The following is an 18,062-nucleotide window of genomic DNA, read 5'->3' as shown; positions in this document are numbered from 1 at the left end:
CCGGCTCGTGCCGCCCTGCCCCTCGCCCCGCTGCGGGCGCGGGCGCGGGCACGGAGCGCGCGGGGGCCGGGGACAGTGCGGGAGAGGGGGGGGGGGGGAGAAGGGGAGAGGGCGGCCCACGCGGGACCAGAACAATGAGGGGCTCGGCAGGAAGTGGGGGAGGGGCGATTGGGAAGCGGCCCCTCCCCCTGAGGCCGGCCTCCCTCGCGTTCCTCTCTCCTTTCCCCTCCCTTGCGAGCCCTGCGGGATGCGCGCGCAGCCGCCACCGCCTCCAGCCAATGGGAGGGGCAGAGAAGGCTGCCCGCGTCCGGGAGGGCTGCAGGAGAGGAGGGAGGGACTTGCGTGCGTGCGTGCGCGCGCCCTGCCGCCGGGCGCCCGAGAGAGCGTGCGCGCTCCCAGGGGCTCCGGGCCGCAGGCACTCCCAGGGTGCCTCGCGCGTCGGCGGCGCGCGCGTTGGCGTCCTCGGCGTCGGGCGCGCGGCCGGGGCGGCGGCGGCGGCGGCGGCCATGTTGTTGTGAGTGCACCCTGTGTGTCTCTCACGGTCGGGCCCCGGCGCTTCGGGGGCGGCGGAGGCGGCGGACACGGGGACGGGCACGGGCACGGGCCGGAGGAGGAGGCGGAGGAGGAGGCGGAGGCCGAAGGACGCCGAGGAGACGCCGCCGCCGCCCGACGACCAGGAGCAGCCGCGGGCCCAACGGTCGGTCGGTGTCTCGGGCCGCGGAGGCCGCCCCGTAAGTGCCCCCCGCGCGCGGCTTCCAGGCCGGCCTCCCCACGCGCGGCCGCGCCTCCCCTCCCAACGCGCGTTCTGCCCGGCGTGGCGCCCCTCCCCCCCTCGGGGGCCCGCTCGGCGGGGGGGCGCGGGCTGCTTGTAGCGCATGCGCGCTTGGGGGCCCGCCGCTCGGCGGGGGGCTGAGGGAAAGAGGGGAAGGGGGCGCGGCCAGGCCGTACGGACGGGGAAACCGAGGCCCCGACCGCCCCTCCCCCGGCCCCGCGGCTTTTGTGTTTGGTGATGGGGGCAACTGAGGTCCGCCGGCGGCAGGCGGGGCCTGGTGACCTTGGGCGGCCCGGCCCCTCCGGGCCTCAGTTTCCCCAACTGTCCGCAGGGGGCGTTCGGTCCCGGAGAGGACTGGGATGGAGTGAGGGGGGCCTGCCCGGGGGTCCGCGCGGGCCGGGGCTTCCTTGTCTTTCGGCCGCCCGAAGTGGGGTCCGGGGGTGACTGGCACGTGACCCGAGGTGGGGGGTCCCTTCGCCAGCCTTCGTGGGCAGAGTGAGGGAGCCGTGTGGCCCGGAGGAAGGCAGCGGCGGGCGGCTGGCGCCCGTGCCTGCCCCCGGCCCCCCGCCGTGCCGGCCCCCCGTCGTGCCTGCCCCCCCGCCCCCTGGCCCCCCGTCGTGCCTGCCCCCCGCCCCCTGGCCCCCCTTCGTGCCTGCCCCCCGCCCCCCCGCCGTGCCTGCCCCCCGCCCCCCGCTCCCCCTCCGTGCCTGACCCCCGCCCCCCGCCGTGCCTGCCCCCCGCCCCCTGGCCCCCCGTCGTGCCTGCCCCCCGCCCCCCGCTCCCCCTCCGTGCCTGCCCCCGGCCCCCCGACGTGCCTGCCCCCGGCCCCCCGCCGTGCCTGCCCCCCGCCGTCCCTGCTCCCCGCCCCCGGCCCCCCGCCGTGCCCCGCTCTCCTCCGTTCTCCCCACGCTTGGCCCGGAGGCCCGCCTGGACCAAGCAGACGAGGAAGTCCGGCTCGGCGCCCAGGAGAAAGCTTCCTTTTGAAACGCGCCTGAGCGCACATGTTGCGGACGGTCCGTGTCAGACGCGGGGGGGCCGTCGGTCCGGGAGGGGTCAGGGGCTGGTCCGGGCTGTCGCTGTGCCCGTCCCTCTCGCAGCTGTGACGGTGAGGGCTTTGGGCCGGTCCGGAGGCAGCGCGCCTCCTGGGAGCGGTCCGGCAAAACAAAGGAGAGTCCCGAGCTTTCCTTTAGTCTGGGAAGCCGTGGTGGGAGCCGGACCACCTGTCCGTCCGTCCGTCCGTCCCCGTCCGCGCTCCTCCGTACCGCCCTGCTGCTCCGATGCTCACCTTCCCTCCTTCCCCCGCTCTGGGTGGAGGAATCCTTGCGGAGCTCGGTATCTTCTCTGGGCCTTTTCAGGTGGCCCCATGGCCAGTAGTGAGGCGCTGTGTGGAGCCTGAGGGTGTGCAGAGCCCTGGGAGGCGGCGGGAGCTGAGGCCACCGGGGTCTGTCTGTTTGCTGGACACCTTGCTCATGGGGGCCAGAGGGTGACCACCGAGAAGGTGACCACTGATGGTCTCTGGCTTCTGTCAAAAACCTGCAGGCTGTTCCTGCTGCTGCACTTCCAAGTGTGGCTGCTTTTCTAGCCTGTTTCATTTGCTGTTCTCCCTGTGAACTGCATCTAAATGTTTGTTCTTGTTGGGCACTGGAAGCTGGGAGATAATATACATTAATTCACCGTGCATTGTATTAAAAAAAATGCACGTTCTGTTTGTGGAGGCTAACCCTAAATACAAAAACACCCTTCCTCAGAGTGGCGAGTGGAGGATGTGGTACGTGGGCTCCAGAGTGAGAGTTTGAAGGAAGCCAGGGAAAGGAGACTGCCATGAGGGGCAAGGCTATGCATTCCACACGTGGAGGTCAGGAAGGCCTGGAAGGAAGAAGGGATCACATCCTGGACAGCTTTAAATGCCTAAGGGAGAACTTTTGTATTTGATGCTGAAGGATAAAAGTCACTGGAGTTTAAATTGAAGTTGCAGTGAGACTCCATACCTTAGGAAAATCATTTTGGCAGCTTAGGAAGCCATGGCGAGAAACTTGAGGTAGGGAGGCCCATGAAAAGGCTGTCACAATTGTGTAGGTGAGAAGCACCAAGCCTTTGGGCTAATGATTGTGATAATAGTTAACATTTCTATAGGAATATTCAGTAGTACAGTGGATACAGCGCCCAGCCTGGAGTCAGGAAGGCCAACTTCTGGAGTTCCTATCTGGCCTCAGACCTTTATTAGCTGTGTGACCCTGGGCAAGTCACTTCACCATGTTTGCCTCAGTTTACTTGTCTGTCAATTGAGCTAGAGAAGAAAATGGCAAACCATTCCAGGATTGTTGATAAGAAAACCCCAAAAAGGATCACAGAGAGTCAGACGTGACTGAAATGACTGAACAGCCATGACAAATATGTGCCAGGCAATGCACTAAGTACTTTATGTAAATATTGCCTCACTTGGTCCTCCCAACAACCTTGGAGGCAGGTGTTGTCATCGCCCCCATTTTACAGATGAGTAAGCTGAGGCCAAGTTGGAGTGACTTGCTGAGGGTCACACAGCTGGTAAGTGTCTGAGGCCAAGTCTGGAGCTTTGCCCTGTGGCACCTCTGAACTACCAGGTGAGCTGGGGTGGTGGCTGTGGGAGTGCAGAGGAGGGGACGTCAAAGAGAGGGTGAAGGTAGAAGTGACAAGATTCTGCCTTAGCTTGGCTCTGTGGTGACCTTGATGATCAGAGGGGAGCTCTTGAGGAAAGTGTGATACAGCGTATTTGGGACAGGCAGAGTGTGAGGTGCCTGTGGGACATCCATTGGGAGAGGACCGGAAAGGGCTGGGTGTATATTGGCAGATTGCAGCATCTCTGCCCTGGGCTTGCTCCATTTCATCTGCTGCACTGCTTGGGTTTGAACTCCCTCCCCACCCCCACCCCACCCACGGGAAACTCATCACATGACTTGAGCTTTAGGATTCCTCCTTCCACCGGGCCCCTTTGCTTTTTTGGCCCCTCTGATTGGAGGAGGAGCACAAATGCCTCCCAGACTCTCCCTTCAACTCAGCGCCACCCGCCTCCTCTTTATTTGGTTTCCACTCCACCATCCCCCCCTCCCCTCCCCCTTTTCAACTTCCTTTCCCATGTTGTGTTCCCCCTTCAGATGGTAAGCTTCTTGAGGGCAGGCAGGGGTATCTTTTTCTTATTTCTATCCCCAGTTGCTGGCAGAGTAGAAACTTAATAACTGTGTATTATATTGCTGCGTACCATGCTAGGCACAGATGACCAAAAAGCCCAGTGCTGCCCTCAAGGAGCTTACGTGGGGGAGGGAGGTACAACATAAACGTATATAAGAAAGCACAAAGTGTCTATAGAGGAGTTTACTGGGGTAGGGACCTTCCATGTATGCCCTCTGCCACTTCCTTGCGCACTGGAGCCAAGCTTGGAAGGAGAGGGCAGCGTCTCTAGGGCTGAGCAGCAGCAATCCCAGAATGCCTTGCACAGGGACCTGCAGGCAGGCCAGTTTGATGGACTGTGGGAGGGAGGTGATAAGGGGCAGCCTGCCCTCTACTCTCCCTCCCCCCATTCCCTGGCCTTCTATTTCCTTATCCCTTCTCTGGGATCATTTTTGGCTTTTCTGCTACCTTCCTTTTAGTGACTTTTCATTTGCATTTTTTGTAATTTGAGTATCTGGTTCCTTTGTTTATTTCACAGTGCTCACATGTGTTCATCTGTTTCTCTGAGTTCCTCATATTTGTAATTTCTTATAGCATAACAATATTATGTTTCTTTGTATGAGTGGGTTTTTCAAAACAATTTTTAAATTGATCAGCATTTACTTGGTTTACAGGTTTTTTTGTTCCCACAGGGTATCGTATCTGTATTGTGGAGTAATTACTTCTGAGTTGCACTTCTTGGAGTACACCCAAAAGTGATATCTTTGGGGCCAGAGATTAGTCACTTAATTTGCATCATTTCCAATTGATTTCCAGAATATTTGGACCAATTCACAGTTCCAGCAATGATGTATTTCTTGGTGTCTCTCTGTGCTATCCCTCCCCTCTAATGGTGACTATTGGTAATTATTGTCATTTCTCTTGGTTTGGGGAGTATGAGGCCAGACTTCAGACTTGTTTTAATTAGATTTTCTTGTACATAAGGATTTGGAATATACTTTTAAATGGTCATTTGTCGCCTGCAATTTTGAAAATTTTTCATATCCTTTGATTACATATATTAGGAAATAACTCTTAAATATTGTGTCAATATTTTGCATATCCAAAATACTTCATACACATTTCCCTCCCCTGTTTGTTTCATTTCATCTTCATTTGTCTACACTAACCTTTTTGGTTAAGAATTCTGTTACCAGAGCTGTGAAAGGGCCTTACCCTCCCCTTGAGCTCTTCACTGCTTTACTTTTCCTGTTGCCTTGTTATGATACCATCTCATGATCAAAGGGGATATTCGCGTCTGGCTCAGTGGCCTCACATCAGAGGCGCTCAGTATTTCTTTTCTTCCCCTTCTCCAATATTCTGTAGCCTGGGCACCACCTCACATGGTTGGTAAGGTTTACCTTTGCTCAGTTCGCCAAAACTCCACCTTGGGTTTTCTGGAGTTCGTATTGATTTGAAAGGGGCTCAGGACACACATCTTTAGCTCTCGTAGGGCAGCTGGGACAAGGAACTTTTGAAAGGTGAGATGGAAAGTTGGTTTACTACTTCTCACTTGGTCACTACTAAGATCCTGCGGGTCACTGCTTTGTTTGGAGGGACATTATCTCAAGTTACTGTAAGATAGGAGAGGAAGGAAATCTGTCCCATCACAGAAGAGATCTTGTGTGATTAACCTGCCATTTGAGTCACAGAAAAAGCCCTTGTGTGGTCTTGCAGATATTTCCATCTGGTGGCTGTGAAGAGAACACCTGGCCTGGGCTGGGAAGACCTGAATTCAAATTTGGCCTCACATGTAAGTGCTTGGCACGTAGTGAGCTCTGAGCTCTTCTTACTAAGGAGAATTTCACTGGGAGGCAGCATTCTTCCACCCGCTGGTGTGTAATAGATGGGTTGGCCGTGGATTCTGGGTGAAGTTCTGAGGAGATTCTCATTACGCTGACATTTCTGTAGAGTTTTTAAGATTTGGTCTCATTTGAACCTTGAGAGAAGTACCACGAATGTTTTCGTTCCTATTTTGCAGATGTGGAGAGGGGCCAGGTGGGTCCCAGAACCTTTGGGGCCTGGAGGTTCCTGACTTGGCAGTTTTCTTAGATTGCAGCGATAAGTCTGGGAAGCCCTCTGGGTGACCTTGTGGGTGAAACAATGTTAGGTACATGTAGATGCTTTCAGAAATTGTTGTCTGGCCAGACCTGAGAGGAGTCACTTGAGATTCGTGACATTCTAAGGTGGGAGAGCCCTGTACTCGCCTCTGAGTTGCTGCAGGGGGTGGGGGTGGGGGGGGGCGGAACGGGACTTCTTTTTACTTAGTTCAAAAAGTTAGCATCAAGAGAGTGAGATTTAGGAGCCTCGTTTAGGTCACAGTTCACCTGAAAAAGATCTAGGGGGAACAGAAATGTTGAGAGTTTAGGCATTTTAAGTGTATATTGTTCCTGGGATGTCCATTTTTAAATAGTCAATGGGTATTGCCAGACTGAAGGTCTAGGGAGAGACTGGGGCTGGAGATCTGAGTCATCTTCATTTTAAGATTTTGTAATTAAGGCTATTTGTAATATTGGAGAAAACCTGCTTCAGTTGCCTGAAGGGCTTAGAAACCAGATTGCAGGGGTTTCAGTGAGTGAGAGGGGAGGAGTTAGATAGAGATTCTTTAGAAGTTTGGTTTGAAAAAGGAGTGCAGATACAGGAGGGGAGGCCTAGACCAGTGAGGTTTTGTCTTCCAGTTACATGGACAGACAGTTTTGAACACTCACCTTCAGAAGATTTTGAGTTGCCAGTTTTTTCTCTTACCCTTCCCAAGACGGCAGCAATCTGATCTAGGCCATAGAGTACAGTTGTTTTAAACATATTGCCACATCAGTCATTGTGAAGGAAGAATCCGAACCAAAGGGAAAAACCATGAAAAACAAAAACAGGTGAGAATAGCCGGCTTTGGTCTGCATTCAGACTCCATAGCTCCTTCTCTGGATGGGGGCAGCATTTTCCTCCAGGAGTCTTCGAGCTGTCCTGCATCATTGTATTCCTGAGAAGAGCTAAGGCTGTCATAGTGGATCATCATACAATGCTGCTGTGACTGGGTACAATGTTCTCCTGGTTCTGCTCACTTCACCCTGCATGTACGTCTTTCCAGCCTTTTCTGAAATCTGCCTCCTCGCCATTTCTCATAGCACAGTAGTATTCCATTACCTTCACATACAACAACTTGTTCAGCCTTTCTTGAAATGAGCCCCTCAATTTCCAGTTCTTGGCCACCACAAAAAGAGCTGCTATAAGTATTTTTGTATATTTGAGTCCTTTCCCCTTTTTTATGATTTCTTTGGGACATAGACCTAGCAGTGGTATTGCTGGATCAAAGAGTATACGGAGTTTTATAGCCCTTTGGGTGTAGGTCCACATTGCTCTCCAAGATGATTAGATCAGCTCACAACTCCACCAGCAATGCGTCAGTGTTGCAGTTTTTCTCATCGTCAGTATTTATCATTTTCCATTATTTTAGCCAATCTGATAGATCTGAAGTGGTACCTCAGCATTGTTTTAGTTTGCATTTCTCTGATCAGTAGTGATTTAGAGCATTTTTTTACATGACTGTAGATAGCTTCAATTTCGAGAAGTGTTTTTTTAAGGATGGAGGAAGGTTAGGCATGTAAGGAAGGATAGAGGATAGGGAGGGATTGAAGACTCAGCAGAGGGAGGATGGGAGAGATAGTCTGGGAAGGAGCAGGGTTATGTGGTCACAGAGAGGGCAGAAGTTATGGCTGGATGTCACAGAAATGTCCTCTGCGGGGCGCTCCCCTTTGGTCTTCAAGAAAAGACTGCTTGATCTGTTCTGAGGAGGTTGTCATGGAAATACTTTTAAATAGATAAGTTGGGTTTCCTGAAGGAAGAATCTATGACCCTGTGAGCTGCAATTCTGTGATTGTCATTAGGTGCAATATTCTTTTAATATTTTTTTAATGTTTAAATTGAATTTTTATTTTTTAAAACAGTGTTTAAATGTACACATCATAGCTCTTGGTACAGATATATAAGAGAAGAACAATTCAGTGAGAAGTCAATTTACCAAATGTTTTTTAGATAAGTTTTTACTTATGTGCTTATATATTATCATTTGCTGTATCCCTTCCCTCTTCCCAGAGAGCCAACTCATACAACACATAGCATTTTTAAAAGACAAAAAAAAATGGGGAGGGGGAAATGATCATAAAAGTCTGGGAACATTTGAGGACCTCCCATTTTTGCAAGGGGTAAGGAGGGTCTTACCTCACTCCTTGTGGGAACTGTGCTTGATCTTTCCATCTTCCCAAACTATCCAATGTCTCTTTTGCCCTTTGTAGCTAAACACCTTAAAAAAGGCCAAGTCTATACTAGGTGCCTCCACTTTCACCACTCTCTCTTCTTTACTCTTACAGTCCAGTTTCCAACCTTATCATTCTGCCCAAACTGCTCTCTCTCGAGTTATCAGTGATCACTCAGCTGCCCCCTGTCCAGTGGCCTTTTCTCAGTCCTCATTCTCTGTAGTTTTTGACACTGTGGATCACTCCTCCTTGATACCTTCTCCTCTCTAGGTCTTTGGGACTTTCCCCTTGCCCCCAGTTTCCCTAACTATCTGACTACTCCTTCCCTATTTTCTTTTGCTGGATCTTCTCCCAGAGCCCTCTAAGCAGAGGTGTCCCTCAGGGCTTTGTCCTTGGTCCCTCTCCTTCACTTGGTGATCGCATCAGTTCCCATGGATTTAATGACCCTCTGTCTTCATGATTTTCACATCTCTCAATCCTGCCTTAGTCTCTCTGCCCACTGCCAGTCTCTCATCTCCAACTGCCTTTTGGACATCTCAAACTAGATGTCCAATAGAAACAGAAGTAATGATCTTCTCTCTCCTCCCCCTACGCCCTTACCTGTTACTGGAGAAGGCAACACCATCCTCCCAGTCCCTCAGGCTCCCAACCCAGGAGTCACCTTGCACTTCTCCTTCTTTCTCACTCCCTAGATCTTATGCTGCTCGAGCCTGTTGATTTCCCCTCTGCTACATCTCTGGTCAATTTCACTGTTGGGTCATCTCCAACATGGCTCCCTCTCTCCTCTGATGCTGACCCTTACCACTTCAGGCCTGGACTATTACAGTAGCTGCTGGGTAGGAGGGGTGGGGGATCTGCTTGCCTCTAGACTCTTCCCTCTCCTGTGCATCCTCCATTCAGCCACCACCAAAGTGATTTTCCTAAAGTACAGATCTGACCTTGTCACTTCATACTCCTTAGACTACAGTGGCTCCCTATCACCCTCAGGACCCATTACAAAGTGCTCTGTTGGCATACCTAGCCCCCTTCTCCCTTTCCAGTCTTCTCACCCTTATTCCCTAGTATGTCCAGTGACGCCATGAACGAGACCTTCCATCTTTCAGCTAGGAGCATTCTCTGTGGCTGTCCGCCATCCCTAGGACAGTCTCCTTCCTCCACTCCAACTGAGCTCCCTGGCTTCCTCTGGGAAACCTTCCCACCTGCTCTTCATTCCAGTGCCTTCCCTCTGTTCATTGTGTCCTCCTTAGATCTGAATATGTGTGTTTGCACCTTGTTTTCCCCATTAGATTGTGAGTTCCTCAAGGGTAAGGGACTGTCTCTCTTCCTGTGTTTTTGTATCCCCAGTGTTTAGCCTGGTACGGAGAAGGTACTTCAGTTATTTGTTGATTGGCATATACTTTTGATATGGAGGGAGTTCCCTTTACATTATTGTAGTTATTAACTCTGTTTTCTTGGTTCATGCTGCCATTCATTACGTTCATGTACCACAGTTTGTTTGGCTGTTCTCCAGGCAGTGGGCTTCTAGTTTGTTTGCAGGTCTTTGCTATCACAAAAAATGCTGTTAGAATAAATATTTTGGCTTACATAGGGACTTTTCTTCTTCTCAGTGTCCTCCTTGTGGTAGAAGCCCAGTAATGGAATGTCCAGTTATAGACATTGTAGACACTTTATTTACATCATTCCAAATTGATTTCCAAAATGGTTGGACCTATTCTCAGCTCCACCAACTACGCACCATTGGCAGCTGGGTGACTGGCTGAGAGTCAGGAAGACATGAGTTCAGATTTGGTCCCAGGGGCTTCCTCACTGTGGAACCCTGGTCAAATCACTTCTGTCTGCCTCAGTTTCTTCATCTGTAAAGTTGGGATCATAACAGCACCTACCTCCAGGGTTGTTCAAATGAGATAATAAATGTACATGCGAGGACTTGGCATGTAGTAGGCACTTAACCCCCTCCCCTCTCTCCCTCTTTCATGCTTTCCAGTTCTGCTGCATTGACTGTTGTCATTTTTCTTCGTCTTTGCCAATTTTGACAGGTTATGAGGTAATTTTGATTGGCATTTCTCTTTTTAGGAGTTTGGCACTGTTCTTCTGAGAAATGTTTGTTCATATCTTTTGACTACTTAATTATTGGGGAATGACTCTTGGTCCTTTATCTACATCTGTCACTGATTATATTGGATGCCAAAACCTTGTCAAAGAAATTAGATCAGAGATTTTGTTTCTGTCAGCTGCCTCCCTCCTGATCTCCTGTGCGTGCAGGACCTTTTCAGTTTCAGATATTCAAAGTTTTCTTTGATAATCGCCTCTGTGCCTTGTTTGGTTAAGAATACAGCTCCTACCCTCAGAGATTTCTTAAACAAAAGTACAAACCTGAACTTTGTTGTAGATTCAGCTTTTTTTTTTTAAGCTAATTTTTAAGGAAGACTCGAGGCAGCACAGAATGGTTCAAATTGGTCTTCATTAATTGCCCAAAGTTGTGCAGTGGTCCTTTTTCAAATAACAGGACACAAAACATTGAATTGATTCAAAGTGGCCAAGGGAAGATGTCAGCCAATCAGTCACTGTGATACTGACCAAGAAGTCACCAACAAGACCTTGTCTTGAATCCAGGTGAACTTTTCCCTTTGTGGGTAGCTTTTTACTGATGCTTGTAAGAGACCACAGAGTTTGTATTTTAGGAAATGTTCTCTTAATGAGAACATTTGGAAGACAAGGCTCTGCCTAACCAAATTTTTATTTACTTTCCATCATCAGAGGTCAAGACTGGATACTTTGTCACTTATTTCTTTATCAAAATAGGGGCCAGAAAGCCTGTTAAGAAACAAAGCACAATGTGATACTGTAATACTTCTCTAGGAAGTTCCAAAAGTATTTCAAAGCTGTCATCTCATCAAGCCTTATACCACCTTTTTGAGATCAGTAGTTAGGTAACATTTGTATAGGACCTACTATGTACCAGACACAATGTTGAGAGCTTTACAGATGCTATCTCATTCATTCTTTACAACCATCCTGGGAGGTAGCTACTTTGATTGTCCTCATTCAATAGGATCACGTACCTAGGAAGTGTCCGAGGGAGGGTTTGAACTCAGGGCTTCGTAAAGCCAGGCTGGTGGTTGGTGCTGTGTGGTGTCTCCTAACTTCCAAGTGAGTTGTTGATAGTCAGTAGGTTTTGTAATGTATTCTATTTCTTGCTGTAGGCCCTTCCTGATTAATTCAAAGAAGGAGAGAGACTTTGGCACTGTCCCCTGCAGAGCTCTTCAGAACGTAGAAAGGCCAAGAATCGTTACTGCCTGTGTAGGTTGTGATCCTTCTGTCCCCAAAGATCAGGGATAGCTACATACACACACGCACACACACACACACATTTAATTTCTCCTTTGATAAGACCATGGACTCTTCGTCGTTGCTGCTTTTCCTACCTTTTCTGAATTCTAGAATTTAGTTAGGACTTAACGTTGAGCTCCTCAGGCCCTGATTTGAAGGACCTGCCTTCCCCTTTTTGAAAATTAGGACTTTTACTTGTTGTCTCTAAGCCCTGTAGCACGTGTTTTGTTTGCTGTGTTGGTTTTTAATATTATAGACAGTCACGTTGTGGATCTGGTGATTGAATTCCCTGAGTTTGTAGGCGGGCCCTATGGTGGTTATAATGGCTGGCCCTTTCACTAGAAGGAGTCCTTCTTTTATTAAACCCCATGTTACCTGAGCTGTCATTTTCCTTTTCTTGTCCTTAGGTTTCTTCTCATCTGCAAAAGTAAAGGGGTAGACTAGATTTTTTTTTTTATTTTTTTATTTTTTAATGTTTAACAATCACTGCCATACAATTGAGATTTTATCCCCCTCACACCTACCCCCCACTACCCCCCTCCCTCCCCACGACTGCATACAATTCTGTATAGGTTCTACATATACTTTCCTATTGAGTATATTTTCACTATAGTCATGCTATGTAGTCAGACTAAAATAAATGAAAGAAATCGTATAACAAATCAGAACATGATACACAAACACATACACATACACAAACATGATCTGCTACATTCTGCAAATGACTTCCGTATTTCTTTCTCTGAGTGTGGAAGGCATTTTACCTTGAGAACCACCTTTGGGATTTTTTTTTTTAAGAAGTTCTTGCATTATTACGAATTTCCAAGTCTACCAGAAAAAACTCTCGCACACTGTGGTCGTTGCTGTGCACAAAGTTCTCCTGGTTCTGCTCCTTTCACTCAGCATCAGGTCATATAAGTCCTTCCAGGCCTCTCTGAAGTCTTCTTGTTCATCATTTCTTATGGCACAATAGTACTCCATTACATTCATATGCCATAATTTATTCAGCCATTCCCCAATTGATGGACATCCCCCAATTGATGGACATCCCCTTGACTTCCAGTTTTTGGCAACTACATAGAGTGCTGCTATAAATATTTTTGTACATGTGGGACCCTTTCCCATTTTTATGATCTCTTGGGGATATAGTCCTAGTAGCGATATTGCTGGGTCAAAGGGTATGCACATTTTTGTAGCCCTTTGGGCATAGCTCCAAATTGCTCTCCAGAATGGTTGGATGCACTCGCAGCTCCACCAACAATGAATTAGTGTTCCAACTTTCCCACATCCTCTCCAGCATTTATCATTTTCTTGTTCTGTCATGTTTGCCAATCTTATAGGTGTGATGTGGTACCTCAGAGTTGTTTTGATTTGCATCTCTCTAATCAATAGTGATTTAGAGCATTTTTTCATATGATTATAGATAGCTTTAATTTCTTCCTCTGAAAATTGCCTGTTCATATCCTTTGACCATTTATCAATTGGGGAATGACTTGTATGATTATACATTTGGGTCAGTTCTCTATATATTCTAGAAATGAGGCCTTTATCCCCGAGCTTAGCTGTAAAAATTCTTTCCCAATTTACTACATCCCTCTGGATTTTGGTTGCTTTGGGTTTGGTTGTGCAAAAACTTCAGTTTAATGTAATCAAAGTTATCCATTTTGCATTTCATAATGCTTTCTATCTCTCCTTTAGTAAAGAATTCTTCCCTTCTCCATAGATCTGATAAATACACTATTCCTTGCTTCTCCAGTTTATTCATGGTATCAATCTTTATACCTAAATCATGTACCCATTTGGACTTTATTCTTGTGTACAGTGTCAGGTATGGGTCTATGCCTAATTTCCGCCACACTGTTATCCAGTTTTCCCAGCAATTTTTGTCAAACAATGAGTTCTTATCCCAGAAGCTGGTGTCCTTGGGTTTATCAAACAGAAGGTTGCTGTATTCCTTGCCTACTGCATCTTGAGTGCCAAGTCTATTCCACTTGTCTACCTCTCTGTTTCTTAGCCAATACCAAGTGGTTTTGATAATTGCTGCTTTATAGTACAGTTTGAGGTCTGGTAGCGCTAGGCCATCTTCCCAAGCATTTCTTTTCATTAGTCTGTTTGATATTCTGGACCTTTTGTTTTTCCAAATGAATTTTGATATTATTTTATCCAGCTCTAGAAAATAATTGTCTGATAGTTTAATTGGTATGGCACTAAATAAGTATATTAATTTGGGGAGAATTGTCATTTTTATTATATTAGCACGGCCTACCCATGAGCAACTAATGTTTTTCCACTTACTTAAATCTGACTTTATTTGTGCAAAAAGTGTCTTGTAATTGTGTTCATATAATCCCTGGGTTTGTTTTGGCAGGTAGACTCCTAAGTATTTTATACTGTCTACCCTAGCTTTAAATGGGATTTCTCTTTCTATCTCTTGCTGTTGGACTTTGTTGCTAATATATAGGAATGCAGAAGATTTGTGTGGGTTTATTTTGTACCCTGCAACTTTGCCAAAGTTGTTTATTAATTCAAGTAATTTTTTACTTGAATCTCTGGGATTCTCTAGGTAAATCATCATATCATCTGCAAAGAGTGATAACTTAGTTTCTTCTTTGGCTATTCTTATTCCTTGAATATCTTTATCTTGTCTAATTGCTACAGCTAACATTTCTAGTACCATATTGAATAATAGTGGTGATAATGGACAACCTTGTTTCACCCCTGATCTTATTGGGAATGCATCTAGCTTATCCCCATTGCATATAATGCTTGCTGAAGGTTTTAGATAGATACTGCTTATTATTTTATGGAAAGTTCCCTTTATTCCTACATTCTCCAGTGTTTTTAGTAGGAATGGGTGTTGTATTTTGTCAAAAGCTTTTTCTGCATCTATTGAGATAATCATGTGGTTTTTGTTAGCTTTGTTGTTGATGTGATCGATAATGCTAATAGTTTTCCTAATATTGAACCAGCCCTGTAATCCTGGTATGAATCCTACCTGATCATAATGTATTAATCTCGTGATAAGATGCTGTATTTGTTTTGCTAAAATCTTATTTAAAATTTTTGCATCTATATTCATTAGGGAAATTGGTCTATAATTTTCTTTCTCTGTTTTGTCTCTTCCTGGTTTGGGTATCAAAACCATATTTGTATCATAGAAAGAATTTGGGAGGACTCCTTCTTCCCCAATTTTCAAAAATAGTGTATGTAGTATTGGAATTAACTGTTCTTTAAATGTTTGATAGAATTCACTTGTGAATCCATCTGGCCCTGGAGATTTTTTCCTAGGGAGTTCATTGATGGCTTGTTCAATTTCTTTTTCTGAGATGGGGTTGTTTAAGTATTCAACTTCCTCTTCTGTTAATCTGGGCAATTTGTATTTTTTAAAATATTCATCCATCTCGTTTAGATTATCGAATTTGTGGGCATAAAGTTGGGCAAAGTAGTTTCTAATTATTGTTTTAATTTCCTCCTCATTGGAGGTGAGTTCACCCCTTTCATTTTTAATATTAGTAATTTGGTTTTCTTCTTTCTTTTTTTTAATCAGATTGACCAAAGGTTTATCAATTTTATTAGTTTTTTCATAAAACCAACTATTGGTTTTATTTATTAATTCAATAGTTTTCTTAATTTCAATTTTATTAATCTCTCCTTTGGTTTTCAGTATTTCTAATTTGGTATGTACTTGGGGATTTTCAATTTGTTCTTTTTCTAGCTTTTTCAACTGCAAGCCTAAGTCATTGATCTCCTCTTTCTCTATTTTATTTATGTAAGCATTCAAAGATATAAAACTTCCCCTAATAACTGCTTTTGCAGTATCCCATAAGTTTTGGTATGTTGTCTCACTATTGTCATTCTCTTGAATGAAATTGTTGATTGTTTTTATAATTTCTTCTTTAACCCAACCCTTCTTTAGAATTAGATTATTTAGTTTCCAATTGATTTTTGGTTTCTCTTTCCATGGCCTTTTATTACATGTAATTTTTAATACATTATGATCTGAAAAGGATGCATTGATTATCTCTACCTTTCTGCACTGGATTGTGAGATTTTTATGTCCTAGTACATGGTCAGTTTTTGTAAATGTTCCATGTACCGCTGAGAAAAAGGTATATTCCTTTCTATTCCCATTTAATTTTCTCCAAAGATCTATCATATCTACCTTATCCAGAGTTTTATTTACCTCCTTAACCTCTTTCTTGTTTATTTTGAGGTTAGATTTATCGAGTTCAGAGAGGGGGAGGTTGAGGTCCCCTACTAGTATAGTTTTGCTATCAATTTCTTTCTTCAACTCCCCCAACCTCTCCTCTAAGAATTTGGATGCATACATGTTTAGTAATGATATTGCTTCATTGTCTGTGGTGCCTTTTAGCAGGATATAGTTTCCATCCTTATCCCTTTTGATTAGATCTATTTCTGCTTTTGCTTTGTCTGAGATTAGGATTGCTACTCCTGCCTTTCTTACATGAGCTGAAGCACAATATATTCTGCTCCATCCTTTGACCTTTATCCTATGTGTATCCCCCCGTATCAAATGTGTTTCTTGTAAGCAGCATATTGTTGGATTATGGCTTTTAATCCATTCTGCTATCCGTCTCCGTTTTATGGGAGAGTTCATTCCATTCACATTCACAGTTATGATTACAATCTGTGTATTTCCCTCCAACCTCTTTCCCACCATTTGTGCTTTTAGCTCTCCCGTCTCCCTACCCCTCCTCAATAGTATTCACTTTTCTCCCCCTCCTCCTGCAGCCTTCCCCTCCTTCTTTTAGCCCCCCTCCCTTTTACTCCCCTTTACTCTTATTGCTTCTTTCCTCCCTTTTAGCCACCCTCCCCTTTCTTCCCCCTTTCCCTCCTACTACCTATAGAGCTAGTTAGGATTATCTACTTAAGATTATTGTTCCCTCCTTTAAACAAATCAGATGAGAGTACCTCTCAAACAATGCTCATCTCCCTCCCCTCCTTCCCTCTACTATAGTTTTGTACTTCTTCCTGTGATATAATTTGCCATTTTCTGCTTCCCCCTTTTCACACCTCCTATTACAATCCCTTCTCATACTTAAATCATATTTTTGACATGACATCATTTACTTTATACCCATTCCCTCTAACTATATCCCTTTTATCATAATAGCTGCACAGTTCTCAAGATTAACAGGTATCATCTTCCCTTATAGGGAGGTAAACAGTTTGCCCTAATTGAGTAGCAAGATTTTGTTTTTGTTTTTTCCCCCCTGTTTACCTTTTTATGATTCTCTGGAGACCTGCATTTGAAGATCAAATTGTCTATTGAGTTCTGGTGTTTTGGTCGGGAAGCTCTGGAAATCCCTTATTTCGTTGAATGACTTTCTCCTTGCCTGAAATGTTATGCTGAACTTTGCTGGGTAGTTGATCCTTGGTTGAAGTCCCAACTCCTTTGCCTTACGGAATATTGGGTTCCAATTCTTTCGATCTTTTAATGTAGAAGCTGCAAGGTCCTGTGTGATCCTGACTGTGTGTCCTTGATATTTGAATTGTTTCTTTCTGGCTGTTTGTAGTATTTTCTCCTTCACTTGATAGCTCTGGAATTTGGCAACGATATTTCTTGGGGTTTTGAGTTTGGGATCCCTTTCGGGAGGGGAACGGTGGATTCTTTCAATGACTATTTTGCCCTCTGGGTCTAGTACTTCTGGGCAGTTTTCCTTGATGATTTCCTGGAAGATATTGTCCAGACTCTTTTCTTCATCATGGGTTTCTGGCAGGCCAATAATTCTTAAATTTTCTCTCCTGGATCTATTTTCCAGGTCAGTTGTTTTTCCAATTAAATATTTTACATTTTCTTCTATCTTTTCATTCTTTAGATTTTGTTTGACTGATTCTTGTTGTCTCATTGAGTCATTAGTTTATACTTGCCCAATTCTAATCTTCATCGTATTGTTTTCTTCAGTTAACTTTTGCATCTCCTTTTCCATCTGACCAATTTTTCCCTTTAAGGAGCTATATTCTCCATTTAATTTTTGTACTTCTTTTTCCATTCGACCAATTTTCCCAGTTAGGTTTTGTGTTTCCTTTTCCATTTGATCAATTTTCCCAATTAGGTTTTGGGTTTCCTTTACCGTTTGATTAACTCTTCCTTTTAGGGAATTATTCTCTCCAGTTAATTTTTGAACTTCCTTTTCCATTTGTTCAATTTTCCTTTTCAGAGTGATGTTCTCATCAGTGAATTCTTTTTTTATAATTTTAAAATCATTGGCCAGTTTTTCTTTTATTTCCTTCTTCAGCTGTTCCAGGTAATCTAGTTGAGCTTGCGAGAAATTCATAGTCCCTTCTGAGGTTTCAGATGGAAGTACAGTCTCAGCTCTGACCTCTTTGGTGTTTGTGTCTTGGTCCTTATCCCCATAGAAAGATTCTATGGTTTTTTCACTTTTCGTCTGCTTTTTCCGATTCATGATGTTGGCTGAGTGTTGTAGCTTCTGGTTCTTTCAGTCAGAAGGTACAGATCTTTGTGTTGAGCTGATGGGTGTCGAGGCTAAAAGCAGGTTTTTGTT

General features: G+C 45.6%; 1 protein-coding gene across 9 annotated transcripts in view; it reads left to right on the top strand.

The window, feature by feature from the left end:
* Positions 1-452: 452 nt before the first annotated feature.
* PUM2 (pumilio RNA binding family member 2) overlaps positions 453-18,062 on the top strand; it is an 88,170-nt gene continuing 70,560 nt past the window's right edge. For all 9 annotated transcript variants that reach the window (XM_072647702.1, XM_072647634.1, XM_072647556.1 and 6 more), the window contains exon 1: positions 453-731. The gene's annotated coding sequence lies outside the window, so the exon portion shown is untranslated. The remainder of the gene's footprint in view (positions 732-18,062) is intronic.

Source organism: Notamacropus eugenii, chromosome 1, assembly GCF_028372415.1.
Source record: "Notamacropus eugenii isolate mMacEug1 chromosome 1, mMacEug1.pri_v2, whole genome shotgun sequence".
Classification (NCBI taxonomy): Eukaryota; Metazoa; Chordata; class Mammalia; order Diprotodontia; family Macropodidae; genus Notamacropus; species Notamacropus eugenii.
This window is presented reverse-complemented; position numbering and strand designations above follow the sequence as displayed.